The sequence below is a fragment of the Candoia aspera genome, chromosome 9 (genome assembly GCF_035149785.1).
Source record: "Candoia aspera isolate rCanAsp1 chromosome 9, rCanAsp1.hap2, whole genome shotgun sequence".
NCBI classification, from domain to species: domain Eukaryota; kingdom Metazoa; phylum Chordata; class Lepidosauria; order Squamata; family Boidae; genus Candoia; species Candoia aspera.
In genome coordinates, this window is record NC_086161.1 from 11,300,522 (window position 1) to 11,327,783 (window position 27,262).

Genomic DNA, 27,262 nt, shown 5'->3' on the forward strand with positions numbered 1-27,262 from the left:
GAGTTGAGTTCCTAATAAATTGAAAAGCCTGATAATCTCCCATCTTAATATTCCCAACTGTCTTCTAACTATATGATTCAATCAATCAACTCTTCTGAGCTATTAAATCAACCATCATTACAGCAAAGGACTGGCACAGGCAGTAGCAAAAACAGTAGGCTTAGTAGTTTCCCAATGTGCATACCAAGTGTTGAATTATCCCCACCTCCAAGATATTTCCTCCTCTGGGGCAGATGTTTTTTTTTTTATTACAATGAGAGAAGCATCTAAAAGTACAATCTGACCTCACTGGGGTGACAGCTGGCTTGAGATTTGCTCTCCAGGCATATGGGTCATACAGGAGACACTTGGTTTGTGCTGTCATTTAAAAGATACCTTTGGAGAAACTAGCTTACTTTCAATAGGTTTACCGGAGGAATCACAAGATATATTCCTTAACCATGGCAGGACTAGAACTCCCAGTCTCCTGGTTTCTAGCCTGATGCCTTAACTACTATACCACATTGGTTCTCTAAGAACTTGTTATTCGGGTGTAAATGGAAACTAGACAAATCCAACATGGTTGTTAGCTATAACCATTAAGTAGGAATGTCAGGGGTAACACTGTATATCACTGAATTCCAATTTCTAATGGTAGGAAGATGTAGTAGTTAGAGTGGCAGATTCTGACCAGATAGAGCCCTGTTTAAATCTTTACTTAGCCATGACATTTTACTGGGCAGTCTTAAGCCAATCATGATTTCTCAGCCTAACCTATTTTGCAGAGTTGTTATAGAGAGAGAACAAGGAACACTTTTTGCTCAAAAGGCAAAACTGTTAGGTACATGAAGAGGAAGCATAGGACAATGTCTGCATTCTCAAAGAACCTAGGAGGGTTCTGCAGAAGTAATGTTGAAAAAGCCTTTGGAATACCAACTATATACTAAAGCTTTTGCCATCTGTCCTTGGACAATCTGAGAACAGGAAAAAATGCAGTCTTAATGGCATTATGCATTTATTCACTCGACTCAGGCAGACAGTACTGAATGCAATGGAGAGGATATCCATCTGTTACTCGCTACATTAAAAATATGCTGTTAGCTAGATAGTGCAGTTGGATCTCATTATCATATTTTACAATATTACCTTCAGCTATGGCTTTGTCAGCTCCACCTATGAAAGCAAGGATAGAGTGTTTGTTATTTAAAACATCTGCATTCTGCCTTTCCCCACAAGAGCTCAGAGGTAGCTAACACAGGCAAAAGGCATATACAAAACCTTGCTTATCAACACAAAGTTTTTCCTCCTTCATTATACTAGAACTTGGAGTTGTGCAACAAAGTTGAATGGCAGTAGACTCAGCCCAGAGAAGCAATTTCTTTATATAGTGGAAAACTAATGGATGAATGCTACTACAAAATGTAATAATGGGTGCCAGTATGGATGGCATTAAATGGAATGTTGAACAATTCAGGGAGAATAAAGTTATCAGAAACAATTGATTATGCCAATGATACATTACTTCCAGTATGCCACTGAAATTCATTTGTTGACATTACCGTACACATGCCCTGTGGCACTGACAGAAGGTTGGACTAGATTCCAATTTCTGTAAAATTCTAATATTCTAGTCACTGCCCCCACAAAGCATTCCTAAACCAGTGTTTTTTCAAACTTGGCAACTTTAAGATGCATGGACTTCAGCTCTCAGAATTCTCCAGCCAGCATGCTTAAAGTTGCCAAGTTTGAAGAACACTGCTCTAAACTAATGAATTTTGAAGGAAAATAGTGACAGGAGCAGCAGGTAGAGTACAGTATGTATGATGAATTCCAAAGTGAAGCAGTTAAGAGACTGATGGGATGCAACAACTACATAGGTCTGGCCTTAGCAGTGATTAAAAATACATTTCCCAAAAGGCCATACAAGCAAGCAAATCAGGATAGCACTTTGTCAGGGATAGGTCCACAAGTGAATGCTTGTCCCTGGCTTGGCAGAGACAATTGGAACCTGGCTTGCCTTGTGTAAGGAATGCCTAAGACCAAATAAAAGACTCAGACTCTAAATCAAGTTTAAGCTCTGGCTTTTATTTAGAATAGAATGCACACCAGTAAAAAGCTGAGAGTGAGGGAAGCGCGCCAAAAGTTGAATTAAATAGTCTTGCGCCAAACAGCGCTCCACCCCCACACTCCCCGGGTGTGCCCCACGAGTTCCACGGAGTGACAGGTCATCAAGACTTGATAGGTGAGAGGTCGTCCAGCCCCATTCGCCCCGGGCATCGCCCTGTTTATCTTCCTGCGAGGTAATGGTCCATTACCGGGCGATTAGACCTCGATATTCCTCGAAAGCCCGGATGCGCCCTTCCGAACCTCGCCCTGATCATTTCTTTGACAATGTCGATTACCGGGTGATGAGACCTTGTTGTTCAATAGATCTCCCAAACCCATTACCTTCTTTGTCTGGTTTATCACCCGCACCTCTCCAGTCATTGACATACATCCGCGCTTTGTCATGCAAGCCATTACGATGTCGCAAACATCGCAACGGCGATCATGACATACCGCCCCCCTGAAGAAAATCAAGCTGAGCGCTTGGAGGGATATGGAACATGGAAGTTGCAGACTAGCTCAGGGGCCTGATTGTCGCGGGCAGTGACCCACTCAGGGTGGGGAAAGTGTTTCCAGCGCACTAAGTATTGGAGAGAGCCACGAAGCTTGCGGGAGTCGAGAACCTCCTTGACTTCGAAATGCTGCTGTCTGTCGATCATGACGGGTGGAGGGGGGGAGTGCATGGAAGCCACCGGGAAGGGTCACTGGCCGGCTTGAGTAAGCTGCAGTGGAACACAGGGTGCAGCCGCTTCAAATTATGAGGTAGATCCAAACACACCGTGACTGGGTTCACAATTTGTGTAACCTGAAAGGGGCCAATAAATTTGGGGGCCAGTTTCTTGGAAGGCTGAGGTGACTTGATAAATTTAGTGGAGAGATAAACCAGGTCCCCTACTCGAAAAGGCGGCTATTGGCACCTGTGCTTGTCAGCCTGAAGTTTGTATGAGGTCTGAGCCTCATTGAGAGCATCCTTAATGATGGGCCAGGAGTCTGCAAGTTTAGAACCCCAATCACAGGCCGCCACTACTGGAGACGGGGGCTGTGGGAGCTCGGGAATGGGGACGAAGTCCCGACCCGACACCACCCCGAAGGGGGTTTGTCCCATGCTTTGATGCACAGCGTTATTGTATGCAACCTCCGCGAAAGGAAGCAAATCCACCCAGTCGTCCTGGTGGTAATTGATGTAGGAGCGGAGGAATTGTTCAAGGGTGGCATTGAGGATCTCAGTAGATCCGTCAGTCTGGGGATGCCAGGAGGTTGACAATTAATTTCAAAAAAGCCCGCCAAAACCGTGAGGTAAATTGTGTGCCCCTATCAGTCACCAAGCAAGAGGGGCAGCTGTGAAGGCGGTACACGTGCACCAAAAAGAGCTTCGCCAGCTGTTGCGCTGACAGGATAGAGGCACAGGGGACAAAATGAGCTTGTTTGGAAAAGTAGTCTTTGACTACCCAAATGACTGTTTTCTTTTGACTGGGCGGTAAATCCACGATGAAATCCATAGAGATTTCATCCCAAGGACGTGAAGGGTTAGCCACGGGCTGCAGCAGCCCCTGGGGTTTACCGGATGGTCGCTTAGACATTGCGCAAACAGGGCAGGATGCCACATACATTTTGACATCCTTCCTCAGCGAGGGCCACCAAAATTGGTGTCGGGTCAAGTGGAGGGATTTGAGGAACCCGAAATGACCAGCCTGTTTGCTGTCATGAGACCGGCTGAGGATAGTTGATCGTTGCGAGTCAGGGACGTATAAACGACCCTCCACCCAGGTGAGGTCTTGTTCCATGGAAACCTTGTCAGGGTTAGCAAGGAGCCAGGGATCAGACTTTAATGCGAGGGCAAAATCTGCACACAACCCACCCAGCATCTGTGGTTGCCTGCGGCCCGGAGCGGGCTGCGCCAGAGTTGTTCACAAGGGGGGGGAGGCTGTTCCCGAGCGTGGCTCCGGGTGACAGTGGCCAAACCCAATTGAGACTCAGAGAGCACAGTCCCCATGATGTCGGAGACAGGCTCCGCGTCCTGGGGCAGTCGGGAAAGTGCATCTGCCAAAAAATTCTTCCCCGGAATAAACTTCAGCTGAAAGTTAAAACGGCTGAAAAATTGAGCCCAGCGAATCTGCTTAGGGCTGAGGCACCTGGGCATGCGGAGCACTTTGAGGTTGCGGTGGTCTGTCCAGACCTCAAAAGGGCAAGTTGCCCCTTCTAAAAGGTGACGCCAAGCCTCCAGTGCCGCTTTCACTGCAAATGCCTCTTTTTCCCAGACATGCCAGCGCCTTTCCATCTCGGAAAATTTCCGGGAGAGATAGGCACAGGGCTTCAAGAGTCCGGCAGAATCCTTTTGTAATAGGATAGCCCCAATTGAAAAATCAGAGGCATCAGCCTGAACGACAAAAGGCCATTCGGGGTCAGGATGGGATAAAATTGGCTCCGCTGTAAAGAGAGCTTTCAGCTGGTCAAAAGCAGCCTGACAGGCGGGAGTCCAATTGAGCACGGCCCCTGGGTTTTTTATCTTGCACGTCTCCCCGATGCCTTTGGTCCGCAAGAAATCAGTCAAGGGCAGGGCAATCTCTGCGAACCCTTTTGCGAAGGATCTGTAGAAATTTGCAAATCCCAGGAAACTTTGGAGCTGGCGCTGGGTACGCGGGCGCTCCCAGCTCAAAACAGCCTGAACCTTTGCAGGATCCATTTCGATGCCCTTATCTGAAATCTTGTAGCCTAAGTAATCCAGGCGCGACTTATGGAATTTGCACTTGGAAAGCTTAGCATAAAGTTTAGTGTGCCGGAGCTTGGTGAGAACCTGTCTTACCAATCTTTCATGTTCTCTCTCAGTTTTGGAGAATATCAGGACATCGTCCAGATAAACCAGTACTCCTTTAAACAAATGGTCATGCAGAACCTCATTAATTAGTTGCATGAAAACCCCCGGGGCCCCTGCAAGACCAAAAGGCAGTACCTTATACTGGAAGGAGCCCAAGGGACAGTTAAAAGCTGTTTTCCATTTGTCCCCCTCCCTGATGCAAATGCAGTAATACACCTTGCGGAGGTCAAGTTTGGAAAAAACCTTTCCAGTCGACAAGTGTGCCGACATATCTTTGATGAGGGGGAGGGGGTACTTGTTTGACAAGGAGGCTGAATTTAACCCACGATAGTCTGTACACAGTCTTAGGGTACCGTCCTTCTTCTCGCGGAACAGAACAGGCGCTCCAACTGGCGAGTTTGCTGGTTCGATGAAGCTCCGAGCGAGGTTTTTATCGAGGAAGTCCTGCAATGCCGCCAATTCCTTTTGTGTCATTGGGTAAATTTTTGACTTAGGCAATGGGACATGAGGGAGCAGTTCAATGGCACAGTCCATCTTGCGATGGGGTAACTGGCCCGCCTGCTCCTCACCGAAGACGTCAGTGAAGTCTGCGTATTGTTCCGGCAACCCCTCCATGGGGGAAGCGTGAACTTGAGGGTCGACAATCTCAGCCCTCCCTACAGTCAAAGTGAGGGATTTCCCTTTAGCAGGTGCCTGGTAGAACCCATCCTCAAACGTTATTGTATGGGTCCTCCAGTTAATGTAGGGATTGTGGCGAGTTAGCCAGGGGATTTCCAGAACCACTATAGGCTTGCCCACCAGGGTGACCATGAATTCTATGGTTTCCCTGTGCGTGCCTATTTGTAGGGTAACATTCCCTGTACCCTGGGTGGCCGCCCCCCCCCCCACCGTGGAACCATCGAGTTGCTGGAAGATCAGCGGCTTCAGGAGAGGGAAACAGGGTAAATTTAGCGCAGCGACTAGGTTGGGGTGGATCAGGCATCTGGAACACCCGGAGTCCACCAAAGCCCCGACTTCGATGGTCTTGGAGCAGTAGCTCAGTTCAATTTTTACGGCCAGGATGGGACAGTCTGCACTCACCCTGGTGGTATCGCGCCCATTCTCCACCACCTGCCCAGTGGCGCTGTTTAGGACAGGTGGAAGGCGTTTTCCACCGGCTGCTCCGGGGCGGCCAACCCGTCCCCCACGAGGTAGATGTCCTCTTCTTCGTCCGGGGTCGCTAGTGCCCCTGTCAGCCATTGGGGAGGGTTGGGTGGTTTCTGCGGAGCCTTCTGCGTCAGTCTACGTGGGCGATCTGCTGTCCTAGCCTTGTGGCATTCTGCCGCACGGTGACCTGCCTTACCGCACTTGATGCATTGCCCACGGGCAAAGCGACGTTGTCTTTCGGCGTCCCATGTTGGGCCCGACTGTGGCACTGGCCCTTTCCCACTGGGAGGAAGCCTGTCTCTCTTAGCCACCAGCATGAAGGTGCGCTGGGCATGTTCAGCCTTCCTGGCAAGACAGATCCAGTCATGCAGTGAGTCCGGATTGTCTCTGTACAGTGCCCATTGCAACACCTCTTGATTGAGGCCATCCTTAAACATATCGATCAGGGTGGCCTCTGACCATTCAGGGACCTTCCCTGCCAAGACCTTAAATTCTAGGGCATAATCTGCGACTGATTTCTGCCCCTGATTAAGTTCTTTCAGAGCGCCTTTAGCCCTCTCTTTCGCCAGGCGGTCTTCAAAGTACCACTTTAAGGTGGTCAGGAAGGTGTGAAAGGTAGCCAGGGCTGGGGCTCCGGACTCTGACATTTGTATGTACCAGTCCACGGCTCTGCCCTTAAGTTTTGTGTCAATAGCCGAGATTTTAGCCCCTTCCGATGCAAAACAATGTCCGTATAGCTGGATGTAGTTTGTTGCATTAGTTAAAAAGAATGACAGGTTCGTGGGGTCGCCATCAAATTTTACTGGAAAGTCTTTAGCGATCCCACCAACTGGAGAAACCCCAACCTGTGAGTGAGTAGGGGTAATCCCCACCGGAATAAAACCATGGGGCCCTGGGAAAAAGTCCTGCACCTGGCCCCTTCCTCCCGGGGCCGGCAATAGGGTGGGTGGGATGCTGAGACCCCTCCCTGCGCCCTGCGCAGCAGCACTCTTTGTGAGCTCACTCACCACAGTTGACATGGATCGCAGCATGTGTTCTAATGATTGCACCTTGGACTCCAGAGCCCTGATCCTGTCCGGTGTGACGGGATCATCCATCCTCGGTGCTGCCGGTTGTTGCCCGATCGGCAGTCCTGTGAATTCCCTCTCAGGCGTCTGGGGGCATTGGAGTCTCCAAGTGGTGTGGGATGTCCCCGGCCGGGGGTCCACTACGCCGTCCCACCTGAAGTGTTGTTGACTCATGACTCCCTCTTCCATCGGGGCCCTCCACTCTGGGCTGGGGCTCCAGGCTCCAAACTGGGGTGCGGTGTGGGTAGGGAGGGGGCTCGTGTCCCATCTCAGGAACGCCGATTCCAGAAGCTGTCTGGTCGCCTCCCCCACTCGCGTTGAGTCCTTCGCGTCTCTGCTCTGAAGCACCGACTCTAGGATCGTCCCCGGTTCAGTCATCGCTAGTTGCTTCTCTTGCAAAAAAAAATTTCCTAGTAGAGGCTAGCGAGGTTCGTTCTTAAAAGACTCTCAGCTTTATGTAAGGAATGCCTAAGACCAAATAAAAGACTCAGACTCTAAATCAAGTTTAAGCTCTGGCTTTTATTTAGAATAGAATGCACACCAGTAAAAAGCTGAGAGTGAGGGAAGCGCGCCAAAAGTTGAATTAAATAGTCTCGCGCCAAACAGCGCTCCACCCCCACACTCCCCGGGTGTGCCCCACGAGTTCCATGGAGTGACAGGTCATCAAGACTTGATAGGTGAGAGGTCGTCCAGCCCCATTCGCCCCGGGCATTGCCCTGTTTATCTTCCTGCGAGGTAATGGTCCATTACCAGGCGATTAGACCTCGATATTCCTCGAAAGCCCAGACGCGCCCTTCCGAACCTCACCCTGATCATTTCTTTGACAATGGTGTCAATGGTCGATTACTGGGCGATGAGACCTTGTTGTTCAATAGATCTCCCAAACCCATTACCTTCTTTGTCTGGTTTATCACCCGCACCTCTCCAGTCATTGACATGCATCCGCGCTTTGTCATGCGAGCCGTTACGATGTCGCAAACATTGCAATGGCGATCATGACACCTTGCAGCTATGCTACAGTCTTTTCAGATGTCACCCTCAGAAGATTTCAGGCAAATTGCATAGCACAGAGGCAAACCATCTTTTATATTATGTTTTGGGTGGCACAGCAGGCAAGCTACCACTGAAACAGACAGGGATGACCCTTCTGCTTTTGGGGATTAATGGTTGGTTGTCCTGTTATTTTACAGGTGGAAAAACCAACAACAGACTTTTGATGTGGTTTCGCAGGTCACATGTGGCTCACGGGCTGCAGATTGCTCTTTCCTGATACAATATGACAACCTTCCAGAACAACCTGAAGATACTACTGATTTTCTTGTTCGTTCATTTGTCTGAAATTTTCATAACCTGGCTTGTTTTCCTGTCTGGCTGTCACTGAAGATCCCTGCACCCAGCATGAGTTTTTCTGAGCAATAGCAATAGCAATAGCAACAGCAGGATCACTACCTAATTTCATTCCCAAGCATTTGATTTGCTTTCCTGTACTTCAGGATTCTGTTCATTCCCTCTGGAAAGGCCTTTGGTGGCTGTGTTCTCCTTTGCCTGTTTGCTATTTTCCTGCAAGGTTAAATGCTGTTCTGATTTGGCTCAGAACCCTTGCTGAATATCAAACTGCTGTTATTTGAACAACTGCATATTTATTATCCTGCCAAGACAGCACACATGGGAGGAAGGGAGTCTGTTGCAGGATTTCCTAGAGAGAGGACAGAGGGTCATGAGGAAGAACCAGGATTGTGGACATCCAACAAAACCATCTGCAGGAAATGTGATGGGTGGGGAACTTGGGTGCGCCCCCCCTTGATATATGGGGCTATAGACTGTGTCCTTATCACCTGGAGAGCAACAGAGGTGAATTGTAGCTCAGGAGCAAAAATCTCAGCTTGCCTTGCATTCAACCAGCCATTGCTGATGCTTCTCTTTTGCATGCAGAAAACAGCCTTTTCCCCCTTATTCTTTTGCACACCATACATTGCCAATGCATACTATAAGAGACCAGCTCAGTACATAGCAAAGTTATGTGACCAGATAGATAGCTTGGTTCAGTTTCTATTTTATAAGCACAAATTGTCCCAAATGATAGTGCCACACTGCTGTAGTATAGATGTCAGGAAAAATCTGTGCTTCCTCTTCTAATGAAGTTGGTGCAGAGTGAGTTTGCCCAGACTTCTAAGGAGGCTCTGCGTGTGTGTGTGTGTGTGTGTGTTTTCTTTTGCTAGCAAATATCCCTATAAATAAAAAGCATACCTTGAGGGTTTATTATTCCACGTATAAAAAGCCTAAAAGGAAAAGGAAGTTGACATAAAGCAATTATCTTCACTATTAAAGGGATTTATTTCAATGTGTAAATATTTTCTACCAGTGTTAACAACTCTCCCGGGAAAGGTTTGTGGGGACGCTGGAATCACTGCCAAGTTCTTGCTTACTGATAATAATTCAGATATTTATCTCAAGGCTAGATCATGAATCCTAGATGAGGCTATCAAAATCTCATTTGTTATGTGCCCATAACCCCTTGCTTTCCATTCACTTTGTGGGGTACTCATGCTGATTCATCCACAAAAGCAATTTGCATCGTTTCACAAAGTTACTGGTTGCCTGCAGGCATCTGGCTGACAAACCCAAGGATTAAAATGTGTGGGGTGAGCACTCGCATGCAAAACTGAGCCCCCCAAACCTTTGCAGCTGGTGCCTCTTTAGATCTGTGCCAGAGAATATCAATGTCTGCAGAGAAGTTGCATGAATCCAGATGATATTTTGAACTCCCTTGCTTCGGGTTCTGCTTGTAAGGCATACTGCCCATTGACCAAATAGCCCCAAAATTGTATGAATGGATGAGAAACTTAACTCCTCAGACATGGACCATGGAACTGGAGTCAGTGACTAGAAAAAAATAGAATTAATAATCTCCAGCTCACTTGCATGTACAAGTCCTGGCATTATTCTGAAATGCTGAAAGTTGTTTTGATTCTTCTGTATATGTTCATTCCTTCTTCCTTCTCTTTCTCCTATTGTTGCTGCTGGCATACAGATTTACTATTTTTTTTAAAATAAAATAATACAAAACCTTGTCATACCTGTTTTCCAGGGAAACTTGAGGGATTCAGACTTGGTAAAGTCTGATGCCAGCTGACTGATTGCCAGTTGACTGCAATGTGGGTAACCTCTACAGCTACAGGAGATGCACCAAAACATCTAGAAATCAGTTAAAAATGGAAACAAATGTATTTACATTTTTCCTTGCATTATTTTTTTAAAACAAATGTTTAGTACGGAGATTCAGCAGAATGGACTAAAGTGAATATATGTAAATGTGAGCAAGGACTGAAAACAGATTGATTTTGCTCTCTATTACTGTTTTACTAAGAGCCAAAGAAGGCTGACTAGCAGCAGCTTGTTTTTGTCAAACTACCTTCAACTCTGGAGGAAAAATTCCCTCTACTAGGAGCTTCAACTGCATCATCTGTGTACTTAACGTAAGTCTTCCCAACCTGGTGCCCTTTAGGAATATTGGATGGCATCAGGTGGAGAAAGCTGGTCTACATATTCTCTCCTCGACTCCCCCTTCCCTTCCTGGAGCTTATCTCATAATAAGAAGCCTTTTCACTTATGAAATAGCTTGGAGGCACCAGAATGAATGAAATATATATTCTTTTCTAAAGTGGCAAGCTGAGAGTGTTTTATCTCCACAGTCCAGGAAACATAGCTGTGAATGTACTAAATTAAAGGGATAGCATTTGCAGGAAGCATTGCCCAGAACCAAGCCAGATGCCCTACTGGGAGCAGGGCAAAAACTGGCAATTTTTGGCAAAATCCATCAAAATTATAAACGCAGGGAGCTTTGGTGGATGAGGGTATGCTGCTGACTATACTCAGCAAGTCCTTCTTGAGATTAGATGGTAGGCAAATGAAGTGAAGGGTACTCTATCCTATCATCTATTTATTTTAAGAGTCCACATTTTCTTTAGCACGTCTATGGGCCGTTCAGGTTATCAATAATAATTAACAGTGGCTTAAGCTGGTTTATCTGTTTGGGTTTGTATGAAAGCAGCACTGACCTCCAGTTCATAGGGATAAAATGATAGGAGCTCTTAGGAGATGGTTGCTGGGGAAAAAAAATCTATTGGATTTCGTAAATTCCATTTGGTGGCTTTTGGCAGAACCCTTTAGAAAGCTTTAAGCCTACCGTTGAGTGGTCCCCATTGTTTTGCCTCTTTATGAAGTCTTATCTGTGTACCTTTTGGTCCAGCTCCTCCATCTAAAAGTTCTGCTTTTTTCTTTCATACTTGCACTTCATCAATCTCCATCCCAGCCGCCACAGTAGATTTGCTCTGTTGTCAGCAGCTGTTGTTGCATTATCACTTCCAAGGCTAAAATCCTTTTGTTTAACCCTATTTTAGGCAAGGTTGGAATTAAAACAAACAAAAAACCCGCTCCCTGTTTTTTGAAGGATAGTCTCTGATCTGACCCTCTTTCTTCTTGCTTTCAGAGGTTGAAGTGTGAGCAACGTCACTAGTTTTATTATTTATTTACAGAGTTTCTGATTGTTCGGGAGCAAAGCTGGGTGGATTGCCTGAACATGGTAAAGCCATAAGATATATAAAAGTATAACTAAACCACAGAGCATCCATAATTTGTTCTGTTATGTATTAGGATGGTGTGCATTAGGCAGAAGCTTTCGCCTTGATTCCTAAGTATCTCTTGCTCCCCTTGAATCTTGGCTTGCATCTCCAGAACCCCATTCATTTAGTATGAGCTGGACGTTGTTGGCATTTGTATTCCCACTATCTTGCTTTTTCATCAGACCAATTATTTAGGAATCCTGATTTCCATTTCACACATCGGGGTACAGGTTTCTTTCCCCTCCTCCCCTCCCAAAACCATTTACACAAAGGAATTTTGGAACTGGTCTGAGACTATTAACAGCCAATAATTGGACTGCTTTATCATATGGCTGCTGAAAACTGAATTACCTTTCTTGGTGGTGTGTATATATAGTGGTGGAGCGAGGGAGTTGAAGCCTCTGGGTGGATAATTGATTTTGCTTCTGGGCTGTGCAGTTCACTTGTTGATATGCTACCATAGACCCTGGAGTATTTTGCAATATTATTCTCCAATCCCTATTAAGAGCTACACCTGCAGACCGAGCAAGAGAGAGAAAATTTCTCTTTCCAGAAGGATTCATAAAGAAATTCTTGTACTTGCTTCCTTTGAAGGAAAAATAACATTCCTTACATAAAAGTCCTTATAGCCTAAGGAAAAAAAGGGAATGGAATTATAAGACTGGCCTCTCAGAACTTTCAGATTTCTGAAATTGATCCTTCTATGTATTTCTCTTGGACCATGCACTCTTCGTATTTAATTGGAGCTACATATTGCCCTCTTGGTGATTCTGCCTACAACAAGCTTGGGGGAATCTGTCATCCTGGGATCAGAAGATTGTCATGAGAGGCAGCCAGGAGCCAACAATGCTTTACCTGTACAACATGGAAGGCAGAACTGCCCCTCCAGAGTCCTCTGAGGAAGCAGAGGACAGAAAGATAGTGGTATTTTGACCTGTGTGGGGTCATCCTGAGAAACAGAGTGGAGAAAACCCTTAAGTTCTTTCAGAAGGAAAAGGACTGGAAATAGCACCTGGAAAACAGGATTGCTTGAATACTCATTTGAATCCTGGTCATTCTTGGTGCAATACACTTCCAGGACCATCTGATTTCTTCCAGTTTCACAGTGAGCTGGCCATGGTTCTGTATTCTTTATAATCCAACTATGGAGCCTCACCAAAAGCTCCTGGGTCTTGGCCTGACACTGGTGATACCTTTGGACTTCAGGACTCAAGTCCTGCATCACCTACCACCACCAGTTGCTTTCCTCCAGTTGATCTACCTAAAATCTTTTCTCAGCTCTCCCTAGAATAGCCTCACTGTGCTATTTTCAGACCTCACTTTCCTTCTGACTTCTTCATATTATTATTATTGTTATTGTTATTTGTCTTGGCTGATGTTCATCTCTTGTATGTCACCCTATTAATATCTGACATTCATTCATATTCCCTTTCCTTCTTCCACCACACCTTTAATGCAGAAATTAAATCAGGTCTGTCCAAACACTAATCTCAGAGCTTCTGTCACATAAATGTTTCGCATCTACCCACCCCACTCCTGCCCCAGCCTCCCTCAGTCCAATCCAAGTTTCTACTTTGCCATTGCCTTTTAGGTGATTTTCAATCCATATTTGCTGCTCTCTGAGCCAATTACACTTTTAGTTACAATTTTAATGAGGCACCGTATCAGGTGCTTTAGTAAGGCCAAAATATAACACAGGCACAGCATTCCTCGTGCCACTTAACTTCATGCTTCATTCCAAAATCTCAATTATATTGTTCTGACAAGACAATCCTTCATAAGAATCCTTGGATGGACCTTTTTCCCCCCTCCCAAGGAGTTTAAAGTGGTTTGAGAAAGAAAATGCTGCTCATGGTGCATACATTTATCACACTTTCACCTCTGTGTTAGGCAAGTCTGGTCCCCCAAAATGGTAAAATGTCTTTCATCAGAAGAGTGAACTGAACAAAACCACAACATCCACACTCCATGAAAACCAAAATCACCTAAGATGTGCCTTGCTGCTTGGTCAAACTGGAAGCCTATCAAGTTTAGCATCTTCTCTTTTTTTACAGCAGCAGAAGTAGAATCCTTCCCATGTTTGCTGCTATCTTCATAATTATTTGCCCTCCTTCCTGCTAATGCACTTAAAACTATTCTGTGCTATAGTTAGATTTCCACTTGCTAACTCTAAGCCACAGTTTACAAGCCATAATGGCCAAACTAGAAGCCAACAAGCCACGCTGTGGCTTAAAAGCTTGGATGAACCAGGCTATCACATTAAGCCACAGCACAGTTTGAACATGATGTGTTCATCATCATAAAGGGTTTAGGAAGTTCATGAGTGCAAAAATGCTACAGCTATTTAGCTCTTAGAATGGTCATCATAAGTTCAGCTACAACGTGTTTTCTTTCTTCAGATGAAGGTAAGGAATGGTGAGCATGCCTCCACAAGATGGCCAGACCCCAAAGAGGAAATCCACTTAGATTTCCCGTGCTCTGTCCTCAGAGAAGAATCTGGCACTGAGTATGATGTATTTGTGTGGTTCCTTTCTGGGTATGGGTTGGCAAACTTTGTAGGATGAGGCTGTGTTTAATTCATAAGGGGGCCTGGCCAAGAGAGGGCTTGGCCTCCTGTAGGCAGCAGGAAGAAACAAACTATAGCCAAAAAACCACATCAGTTGCTTGGCAGAAAGCAGATGGTGTGAGAAATGACTTGGGCTTCTTGATGCCAACTGAAAGCCAGAGGGCTGTTAGGATAGGAGCAGAGGGCAGAAGTCTGCACCACCCTTCAGCAGCATAAGGAGGAAAGCTCCCAAATGTAGCAGGGAAAGCTGTGAACTTGGCAAAATAGTGCATATCATTATATAAGGAAGGAGAAGCAAGAAGTCTCACAGCTGAAAGCAAATCTAGGCTTGGCCTCACAGCAATTCTATAAGCACAGGAACCACAAAAGAAAGGAAGTGTGACCGAGGGAAGCAGGTGAACTTTCCTTTCCTACCCTAATATAGGCATTTTTTTACCTCCCCCCCCAAAAAAAAAGAAAAGAAAAAAAAGAATGCCCATGTTTTTGAACCAGAAATAGGATCATCACATCGGAAGAAATGAGGACTCTGAAGAATGAATTGTCGGATGGAAACGGAAGCCCAGCAGATGCAAATGACATCTGTTTGCTTAAATATAGAGCTCACAAAATTCCAAGGTGACCCCAGAGGAATCTCCCAGGTGTCTTCTCTTAGGCCCCTCTTCCTCCTCATTCATCAGCCATTTGCTTTGGAAATAGATGCGCCTTTGATCCTGAAGAGCTTAGGGTCAAAAGAGACACCGTTGATCCTCTATGTTGCAAGGCATTCATACTATAGCTACCGTGTTTTCCACATGCTTGATTGCCTGCAACAGGCAGACTTTGGACCATGGAAGAGAAGCTACAGGCCGAAACACTGATGCTGCTGCTCTGACTCCCCACCTCCATGGAAATGCGGCAAGCAGGCAGGGAGTTGGACCAGGGATCGCATTACTTCCTACTGCTCTGGAATCCTGAATTGCAGCTTTTAAAATTGTCTCCCCCTCCCCCACCAATCCCTCCGGTCCAAAGGCCGTTTCTCCTTCCGGGTCACAGTTGGGAAGACAAAGGCTGCTTTTCACCAGATTACATCAGTCCGTATCGATTGTCCCACTGCTTTATTACCTCATAACTCACCAGGGAGAAAATTACTTTGCTGCAGATTATGCAGCACTTCAAATTCCTGTGTGTGGGGAGTGGAATATAAATGCTGCTTCTGGCAGCACATGGCTGCATGGGGGATAAGCCGAGTAGCCATCCTTGGAGCTGGCGGACAGGTGGTTTTCCATCAGCCGCTGTTGCCCTCAGGCAACTCCCTACAGCAGTGTCAGTCAAACACCAGGTGCCGCATGAGAGCAGGTGGGGACTGGCCTGTCCAGGCCAGGTTAAATACAAGAAGCCGCCTTGCAGCAGCTCAAGTCGAGCAAATTTGCCCATTTAATTTAGCATGACCCAGCTCTCTGGAAAAGGCTCTAATGCTGGGAAAGGTGGAAGGAAGGAGAAGGGGATGACCAACAGCAAGGGGGATGGGCTCGGTTACAGTGGCTATGGGTGCACCATTGGAAGACCTGAAAGACCAGGTTAGGGGTAGATTGTCATGGAGAAAATCTATGTCATCACTGAAAGTGGACCCCAACTTAATGGCAATCAATCAATCAATGCCAGGACAGGCAGTCTTTTGAAACTGGAAGCTGCCTTTTTAACAAATGAAGTTTTCAACACCCACCAGCTGCAGGGAACATTAATGGAGATGCACTAGCATCATTGTGAAGTGTTGTGGATCTGGAATGTCTAACCCATTTTTAGTGATTTGCTTTTATGCATATCCACAGGGAGGGAGTTGGGTGATGTTTAAACCTATTGGAAGTTCAACGCACCTACTTCTTTTTATTTTCCATCGAAGAGTGGCCAGAAATCACAGCATCATAACTCACTTGTTTGTTTCTGAATTTGATGAGTGCTATCTTAGGGGAGGCTGAGGGATTAGCGAGAGACAGAGAGAGAGAAGGGCTGCCGATGGGCCTCCAGTTACGGATCATCAAGCCCTGATCTGCAGTGACTGGTAGTGGCTTTCCACAATCCATCCTCAGCTACTCTTAAAAAGAAAGAAAATGGTGAAGATGCCAAGGACTGAACCTGTTGTAACCATGGTTTGAAGGTTTCTCTGCCTTCTCTACCTAACAGAACTGCAGGAAGTGTTAGGATCAGCCAACTGGCAGCAGATTGTCTGTGCAGGTATGCATACAGTCCACGGGTTCGGAGTGTGTGTACATGTCCAACACATATATAAACATGCACATTCTCAGCATTTGCGTCACTCATCATTTTGGCCATGTTGCATTTTCTTTGCTTGTTCCTAACCCCCTGACAGAGCCACTTCTTTCCCCAAACTCAGGGCACCCATCATTTTCTGACACTGCTTAGTTTGGTTGAGCTGCCTGAATAGGGAATAGGCAGCCTTGCGGTCTTACCCCAAAAAAGTAGCATAATAATAAATGAGACTATTAAAGCTATCTGATAAGCTGGCAGGCTTCTTAAGTATCTAATAAATCTTTGCTGGAGAAACAAAGGTGAGCAAGCAGGGAGAAGGTCACTGTTGTGGGGTAGGTGTTTTCAGCTGTACTATGGTTTTGGAATTTAAAACAGGAGCTGAAGGAGGAGAGCCAAATTGTTTGGGATAGGACCCAAAGACAGACTAGGGTCATAGCAAGACTGTAATGCAACCTAAACCATGGGTAGGCCATCTGTTTTCTGTCTGCCTTCCTTTGGGAATCATCTGTTGGGGAGGATGTATGTCAGCCTTGTGCAGTAGTCCAGACAGGAAGCACGCCCAGGTAAGCTAATTCTACTTTATTGTAAGATTACATTAACAGAATCTTGCAAGTCTGAAAGTAAATACTGTCCATGAGAGGGAAGGTGAGAATTGAACATGGTTCCTGCTCTTTGGAACATCATCCCCCTAGAGACCAGATTAGCCCCAGCCCCATTGGCCTTTCATAAGACCTTGAAGACATGGTTACATCACTGGGCAGGAGGGGTTGGAATATATGGCAGAGCCCATAAGATGATTATGTTAATATCAGGTTTTGAGGTTTGTTTCTAGTTTTATCCTGGATGCTGATCGTGTATTTGTTGTTAGGCCATTTAGGCTATATTTTTCCATTGTTGTTAGCTGCTCAGAGTCCCAACAATGAGATGGGTGGCCATATAAATTGAAATAAGCAAAGAAAGAAAGAAAGAAAGAACCATCATTCTTGCATGCAGCTGAGCACATCACTGTTTCTAGGTAGAACTCCACTGATCATGTGCCTCCACAGATGCAGCTGTGTGGTGCTTTAGTATTCAAACAGACGTGACCCCACGGACAGGTTGGATCTCTGTGCAAGCAGCTCATCCTGAATAGAGGCAGTAACTTTCTTTTGGCAGCTCTTGATGCTTCTTTCTCCTTTTCATTTAATACAGGTAAGGATGATAAATCAGTGCCCAGAGAGCGACAATAAACTGAAGCTCAGCCCAGACAAGGTGACCCAGTTCCCAATAATTCACTTGTCCCAAGGGTAAACTGTGGTGCTGAAATAACATAATCATAGATTTAGTTTGGGCAAATCCTGCTTTTGCTAAACACAAGGCTTGGGTTCTTCTGTTGAAAAGCACGTTATTTTGATTCAGTTCTGACAGGAACCCCACATGAATGGGCCGTAGCCTAGACTGAAAGAGCCAGAGACAAAAGGCAGATGGAGTTACAGATGTGGCATTTGTTCTTACATTGGGAAGGAAGAAGGACTTCACCAACTTGCATAAGCTTTGCTCCATCTTGTTGGCAAGGTGGGAGGGTTTCGCAGAACAAGTTGAAAACCTTAATAATAGTACATAGTGTGTTCGTAAAAGAGGAATGGGCCCCTGTAAAGTCTGAAAAAGAGAACTGAATGTTGTGGAAATCTTTATTTGGTCCACAGATAACTTGGCTAAAAGTTGGCCAGCTGTAGCTCTACTAGACTTCTGTTACAGATTCTGAGATTTGACTTCTGGAAACTCTCATGGAAGGAACCAAGCCTGAGCTATTTTAAAACTCACACTAAAGTAATTGTAGCAAAGTTATGTATGAAATACTGTTAACCTATTCATTGTTTCAGCCATTTGTTTTACCAATGTAGAACATGACATTAAAGCTTGGCTGCCTAGGTGAATGCAACATATGATGTGAGGGTGAGGACATTTTGAATGAAAAAGAGGCACTTCTGTGAGATCGACAGCTATATAAGATGGATGGATGGATGGATGGATGGATGGATGGATGGATGGATGGAGGACTTGAACCAAGGCATGAAAAGGGAAGAATTCAGTGTAACTTAAGATAGAACATCATAATGCTAAATGCTGGTCAACAGTGGAAAAGACTGTTCTGCAGACTCTCCTTCTCTGTAGCTACTTCCAAGGATGCTGTAGCTGCCTTAGTCCAGGGGTTAGGCTAAACGACTCTCAGTTTATCCCAACTCCAAAAGATTATAAAAATAAAAACAATCAGAGAAAGACAACCCATTGACATGCAGCCATCCAAAGTTGTTTATCTCTTGCTGCTTCTACAAAATATACCCTTGGGGGTGGGGGGGGAATGTGGAGAGAAAATAGGATAACTCCAAGGATTGGATCAGCTGCTGTGTGTCTGACTGTGTGTGTGTGTGTAAAACATGCAAACAATTCTGCACTCTTTCAGTGTTGTTTTGAAGATTAGGCTGCTGCTATGTCATTACTTTGATTTAGCATGCATTCAGAGGTCTCCAGGTGATATAGTGAAATGATTTGACACTCAAAAGTACCAACATCTGCTTTGTTTGACCTTGCTACTGCAGTTAATTAACTTGTTTTGAGATAAGGCGAGCTGCAGCTCTGCTAGTAAAGGCAGACTTACCGTATTTCTCCACTATATGTGGGGTGAGGGGATGACACTTCGGCTGCAATCCAATAAATGCAAAGAATCCCCACAGGGTTCAGTCAACTTAGATTCAAACAGGATTCTCCTGTCAGCAAGGTGAAGGGTCTGCATATTGACATTGCTCTGCTGAGTTCACACCTTACATTAAGCCAACGATTTGTTTGATCCATATTTTGTTGACTAAGCCATCATGTCTGGGTTTAAACATTGCACAATGCCATAAACTATGGTTTACAAAACTGCAGTGCTTCGGTTCATACAGTGCACCATGTACAAATCAAGTGAACTCTATTACGATGTAGGTGTCATGGGTGAATGCAACCAGACGGTATTGCTCGGATATGATTACTCCCCCAATATTTAATAATTTACCAAGTCATCTTGTATGCCTCCTGAGGAATCTGTATAATGACCAAGTAGCAACAGTAAGAACAGACCACGGAACAACGGACTGGTTTAAGATTGGGAAAGGAGTGCGGCAGGGCTGTATACTCTCACCCTACCTATTCAACTTGTACGCAGAACACATCATGCGACATGCTGGGCTTGAGGAATCCAAGGCTGGAGTTAAAATCGCTGGAAGAAACATTAACAATCTCAGATATGCAGATGATACCACTTTGATGGCTGAAAGCGAGGAGGAACTGAGGAGCCTTATGATGAAAGTGAAAGAAGGAAGTGCAAAAGCTGGCTTGCAGCTAAACCTCAAAAAACCAAGATTATGGCAACCAGCTTGATTGATATCTGGCAAATAGAGGGAGAAAACATAGAGGCAGTGAAAGACTTTGTATTTCTAAGTGCAAAGATTACTGCAGATGCTGACTGCAGTCAGGAAATCAGAAGACGCTTAATCCTTGGGAGAAGAGCAATGACAAACCTCAATAAAATAGTCAAGAGCAGAGACATCACACTGACAACAAAGGCCCGCATAGTTAAAGCAATGGTGTTCCCTGTAGTAACATATGGCTGCGAGAGCTGGACCATAAGGAAAGCTGAGCGAAGGAAGATCGATGCTTTTGAACTGTGGTGTTGGAGGAGAATTCTGAGAGTGCCTTGGACTGCAAGAAGATCCAACCAGTCCATCCTCCAGGAAATAAGGCCAGACTGCTCACTTGAGGGAATGATATTAAAGGCAAAACTGAAGGACTTTGGCCACATAATGAGAAAGAAGACAGGATACCCTGGAGAAGATGCTAATGCTAGGAAGAGTGGAAGGCAAAAGGAAGAGGGGCCGACCAAGGGCAAGGTGGATGGATGACATTCTAGAGGTGATGGACTCGTCCCTGGGGGAGCTGGGGGTGTTGACGACCGACAGGAAGCTCTGACATGGGCTGGTCCATGAAGTCACGAAGAGTTGGAAGAGATTGAACGAATAAACAACATTTAATAATTGTCCTGTTCCATTATGGAATGGCAATTTTTGTACAGGATGTGGGAGCTTCAAGTTGCACACTCTTGCAGTAGGTAAAACTTGACTTGCAGGACACTGTTTATTCCTGAAACCTTCTTCTTTAATGTGTATCTTGCTTGAGTTTTTGCTGAAACTCAGATATTTAACCCCTTTGGATTAAAGCTTTTGGGTACCTGCAGCTCCTCAGTTTGGACACAGAGGGCAGTCTCCACTTGATGGTCTTTCAGTTGACCCTAAATTCCACTCACATCTCTCTTCCCTTCCCACTCCCCTTTTTGCATTTGGAGAAATGCAGTTAATTCTCCATGGGAACAAGAATCTGGTGAAGACAGATTATTGATCAGAGCCAGCCGGCTCAGCTTGCCTCAGGGACTCAACTAGAAATTGGGGTTGTGTGCATTCCCTGTCTTCTTTCACAACTATCTCTATGGAGGATACACAAATCCTGAACTCCAAGTCTATGGTTAACTAGAGACAAATAAAAAAGAAATATGGAAAGCAAATGTTTTAGCAAAGAATTTGGCTCCAAGGCCGATTGGCTACATCTCAAACAGAGAAGTTAAAACAAAAATCAGAAGTCCAAAGATCATGAGGTAGCTTAGAAGAACCAAAGAAGTCTTTTGGGGAAATGTTCAGATGAAGGATTCTTATTTTGTGTTTGAATTTTTAATAAATATATCCAAGAACAGAAACCATACAACCATGGCTGTTTTGAATTTAGGTAAATACTTTTGCAAACTATTTTTTTAAATGCTGGGTTTCTTGTAATTTATGTGTACCTTCTTGGAAGTAAGTCTCACTGATTCCAATATTAATTTCACATAATTTAGAGTGAAAATATATTTTTATATATAGTTCTGTGTCATCCTTGTTGCCATTTTTCAGAAAGACTAGAATTATTTGCCAAGTCTTGACCTAGGTGGGAATTAATTTAACAATCTTGAAATTAAACCTCTTGTGTTGATTTCAGTCTTGCATCCTCTCTCTTTTTAAACTAGTCTGATAGGGCCAGGCAATGTGTTTTATATTTATATAGCAAGAGCCTACACATAAAGCATAATTAATATGGAATACTGAATTTCACTTTTCCTTAAGAACATCAAAATAGAAGTGTCTTGCTGGATCATCAAAAGCTAAATCTTTCGTAAGAATTCCAGAAATTTTGGAGGATACCGGGGGATCCCTCAGTGGACAGTGTTCAACCTTCATTCTTCATATTGGCATGCATATCATAGGAAAAAAAAGCCATACTGTTTTTTGTTTTGTTTTAATCTTTTAGAACTAATTTTGGAAAGCTCTACAAAGACTTTTGCCAAATCTTTCTGCTCTTGGATCTGTTTCAAGCTGCCACTGCTGCCAAGTCTTGTACATTTTATTTGCAAGCCTGAAATAATTCATTTTTCTTCTTTTTCCATTTTTTTCTTTTTCTTAATATTCACTGGGTTGTGTTATTTCAAACCATTTCATATTTCATATTTTCCAAGGTAATGTTTAAGCCTCCTAGCTACATAAAAAATAAATCTTTCAACAGGAACCAAAAAATGCAATCTGAGAAAAACCCAGGGCTAAACAGAATATTTGTTTCAGAAATGTGTCCATGTACGTGTATGTATGTGGATGCACATACAGAGAAAACTACTATATAAGCCAATTCTGTGAACATTTCTGGCATTGACTCACTATTTGCAATGCTAAGTTATCAGCAAGGCCGATTCTCTCGAGATAGTTAGGCAGGGGATTTTTCCTGTTCAGCCTTTTCTTTCATCCTCTTCTTTTAGAAAAGCAAATCAGCAATTATGTCATGTAGCCCAAATCTACACACATAGAAGTAAATTTCATGGGCTGTTAGAATTATTCCTATTGTGGTGTGAATTTTTTTTTAATTTATTAAATTTATACCCTCCTGTTCCCTAGGGGCATAGGAAACCACATCCAAGTTATTCCACAATAATTTGATCAGGAGATTCAGGGTGTCCACAGGATATGGTTAAAAAACAAAACAAAACAAAAATCAATATGGTGCCCAGAATGGTGCAATTGAAATTCTGCCCATTTTCAGATGCATTGCACTAAGACATTCTGTGCATGATGGTGCATACTCCATGGAACGGTGCATAGAATGGGAGGTACAAACCATTTTAATAGTTTAAGCAGGAGAAGTCAGTCCAGCAAGGGCACCAGCTTCTGATGGAGAAAGGTTAAAACTAGCCAGACCACAAATCTCTGTTCCAGAATGATTGGACATTAAATTAAAATCTCAGGAGCTCCACCTGAAACCTATTTTTGTAGTGGATTGCTAGAAGCCCCAGCAAAGATTTAGAAGTTTTTATCTGAGAATTATCAGTCTGCAAACAGAAGTCAGTTACCAGGAACTTGGAAGCTAATGCTGGATATAAGCACTCTGATTCTTTCATAATCTGTTCTGCTTCCCACGGTTCTGATGGTCTATTACAGTGTTTCTCAACGTTGGCAACTTTGAGATGTCTGGACTTCAACTGGAGTTTGTTTTTTTATTTATTTATTCAATTTATATAGCTGCCCATCTCAAACCAGTGACTCTGGGCAGCTAACAATAAAGTTGAAGTCCAGACATCTCAAAGTTGCCAACGTTGAGAAACACTGGTCTATTAAATGGAGAAGAAGGTGGGTACAGTTAATATGAAAAAGTTGGTGGGATTTACTAGCAGGGGAGAAGAATGGGTTTGGGAATGGATGAAGCATTTGCATGAGATGACTGGGATCTAAAAAGAAAGTTGTGGGACCAGACTGCTGCCACTTTTCTGGATAAAGTACAACATGGCTGTTCAGTTTATGCATCCTGTTGCTGGCAAATAGCAGCTGCTTATCAGCACATAAGCTGCTGTGAAGTCTAGTTATTTTCACCCTTTTTATAAAAGTACTTGCTAGGAAGGTAAAGAACAACACTAATTACAAACAAAGGGCTTTCCTTTTTTATTTGGGGGTTCTTAGTGTTCTTTGAGCTTACTTGTTTTCCTGCAGATATTTCATTACCAAGCTAAGTAACATCATCAGTGCATTAGAGGGTGCAGTTGCTGGTAGATATATAGTAGATATATAGTAGCTGTCATGATCACTGTTGCGATGCTTGTGACATCGCAACGGCTCGCATGACAATACAGGGAAATGGGTCCCTGGCGGATTAAGGCAAAAGGCAACCATGAAACAAAAAAAAAGCAACAGGTGCTGGAAACTAAGTAACAACCAAAGCCGGCGGTGCGGAAGACAAAGATACAAAGTTGCCAAAAGGTAATTGACAAAACAACAGGAGAGGTGTGCCCAGGCTGTCAAAGGGATTAAGAGCCTGATCTCCCGGCAATGAATCATTACCGTTCAGGAAGGCGATCAAGGCGACGCCCGGGGCACAGGGGGGCTAAACGACCTCTCACCTGACAAGGACGAAACCGGTGGGACTCGTGGGAAGCACCTGGAATAAGGTGGGGTGGAGCGCTGACCAGCACGGGCTATTTAAATCCCGTTCCGGCGCGCTCCCCTCACTCTCAGCTTTTTAAAGGCATGCACTCTGTTTTCTCAATAAAGCCAGAACCTAAGCCTACGCTAGCATCTGTGTCTTTACTGGTTAGCAGGCAGAGCCTGACATAAAGCTGAGAGTCACAAAAACGAACCTCACCAGTCTCCACTGGGGAAAAATTTTTTCCCTGGGAGAAAAACACCGTCGATGACGGAACCGGGGAAGACCATGGAGTCGGCGCTTCACACCGGAGGTGCGAAGGACGCCACACAAGAGGGGGAGATGACCCAACAGCTGCTAGAGTCGGCGGACCCGAGATGGGACACGGGCTCCCTCCCTGCTCACACCGCACCCCAGTTCCAGACCTGGAGCTCCAGCCCAGATTGGAGAGCCCCGATGGAAGACGAAGTCGGGGGCCAACAACTCTTCACATGGGACGGCGGAGCAGGACCCTGGACGGGGACATCCTACACCACCTGGAGACTCCACTACCCCCAAATGCCCAAGCAAGGAGTCGCAGGACTGCCGATCAGGCAGCAACAGGCAGCACCGAGGACGGACGACCCTGGCATACCGGACAGGGTCAGCACCCTGGAAGCCAAGGTATGAGCCCTGGAACACATGCTCCAGTCCATGGCATCGGTGGTGAGCGAGCTCACAAAGACTGCTGCTGCACAGGGGGCAAGAGGGGATCGGGGCACCCTACCCACCCCATTGACAACCACAAGAGGAAGGGGCCAAGCACGGGACTCTTTTGCAGGGCTTCATGGTCCCAGCCTGGTGGGAGTCATCCCTAACCACCCACAGGTGGGGGTCTTGCAAGTTGGGGGATTTGCCAAGGACTTCCCTGTAAAGTTTGACGGAGACCCCACGAACCTGTCATTCTTCCTCACGAACACCAGGAACTACATGGCCCAGTACGGACATTGCTTCGGGACGGAAGCATCCAAAATCTTGGCAGTGGCCACAAAACTCAAAGGCAGGGCTGCGGACTGGTACGTCCAGATGTCCGAGTCCGGAGCCCCAGCCCTGGCCACTTTTCACGACTTCCTGGCCACGCTGAAACAATACTTCGAGGACCCCCTGGCAAAGGAAAGGGCCAAGAGTACCCTCAAAGGACTTCGCCAAGGGAAAAAAGCAGTGGCTGACTTGAGTTCAAGGTCCTAGCAGGCAAAATCCCGGAATGGTCTGAGGCCACCTTGATCGACATGTTCAAGGATGGCCTCAACTGCGAGGTGCTACAATGGGCACTCTATAGGGATGACCCAGACTCCCTACATGGGTGGATTTGTCTGGCCAGAAAGGCAGAGCACGCCCAGCGCACTTTCATGCTAGCAACCGCAAACGACAGGACCCCTCCCAGCATGAGAGGACCAGTCCCACAGTTGGGCCCGACCTGGGATGCAGAGCGACAATGGAGGTTTGCCCGTGGGCAATGTGCCAGGTGTGGGAAGACAGGCCACCAGGCAGCGGACTGCTTCAAAGACAGGACGACGGATCGCCCGCCCAGACCAACACAGATGGTGCCGCACAAGCCACCCAACCCTCCCAGATGGCTGACAGGAGCGCTAGTGACCCCGGACGAGGAAGTGGACACCTACCTCACAGGGGACATGGTTGACGCCCAGGAGCAGCCAGCGGGAAACGCCTCCCACCTGCCCTAAGCAGCACCACCGGGCAGGTGGTAAAGAAGGGGCGCGACAACCCCAGGGTGAGTGAAGATTGCTCCATCCTGGCAGGGCAAATAGAACTCACTTATGGCTCTAGAGCCATCATGGTCGAAGCTCTGGTGGACTCTGGGTGCTCCAGAAATCTGATCCACCCAGACATTGTCGCCGCACTCAAACTGCCCTGCTCCCCCCTCCCTAAACCGCTGGTGTTCCAACAACTCGATGGCTCTACAGCGGGGGGGGGGGGACCGGCCACCCAGGGTACAAGAAAGGTCACCCTGAAAATGGGCACCCACAGGGAGTCCATAGACTTTGTGGTAACCCCGGTGGGGAAGCCCATCGTGGTGCTGGGGATCCCCTGGCTAGCACGCCACAACCCCTGCATAAATTGGAGGACCCGCTCTATCACGTTCGAAGACGGGGTCTACCAAGCACCAACAAAGGAGAAATCCTCCGCTCTGACCGTGGGGAGGGCAGAGACCGTCAACCAACCCCCCCCCCCCCCCCAGAAGGACTGCCGGAGCAATACTTGGACTTCGCAAACGTCTTCGGAGAAGAGGAGGTGGACCAATTACCCCCCCCACCGCAAGACAGACTGTGCAATCGAACTGCTCCTGGACGTCCCATTACCCAAACCCAAAATCTACCCCATGACCCAGAGGGAATTGGCGCTGCGAGAATTTTTGGACAAAATCCTCTCCAGGGGCTTCATCGAACTGGCAAACTCACCGGTTGGAGTGCCCATCCTATTCCGAGAAAAGAAGGATGGCACCCTGAGACTATGCACAGATTACCGCAGATTAAATTCCGCCTCCCTATCCAACAAATACCCCCTTCCCCTTGTAAAAGACATGCTGGCACACCTGTCAAAGGGAAGGGTGTTTTCCAAACTCGACCTCTGCGAGGCGTACTACAGAATTCGCATCAGGGAGGGGGATGAGTGGAAAACAGTGTTCAACTGTCCCTTGGGCTCCTTCCAGTACAAGGTACTGCCTTTCGGTCTTGCGGGGGCCCTGGGGGTCTTCATGCAACTCATCAACGAGGTACTGCATGAGCATCTGTTCAAGGGCGTACTAGTTTACCTGGACGATGTCCTAATCTACACAAGGACTCAGAGGGAACACGAGAGATTAGTGAGACAGGTTCTCACTAAGCTCTGGGAAGCCAAACTCTACGCTAAGCTGTCCAAGTGCGAATTCCACAAGTCATGCTTGGACTACTTAGGGTACAGAATCTCTGACAAGGGCATAGAGATGGACCCCGCGAAGGTTCAGGCAGTTTTGAGCTGGGAACGCCCACGCACCAGGCGCCAGCTTCAAAGCTTCCTTGGGTTCACGAACTTCTATAGGTCCTTTGCGAGGGGGTTCGCGGAAATTGCCCTGCCCTTAACCGATTTACTAAAGACCAAAGGCATCGGGGAGATGCGCAAGGTCAAAAACCCAGGGGCCATGCTTAATTGGACTCCCGCCTGTCAAACCGCT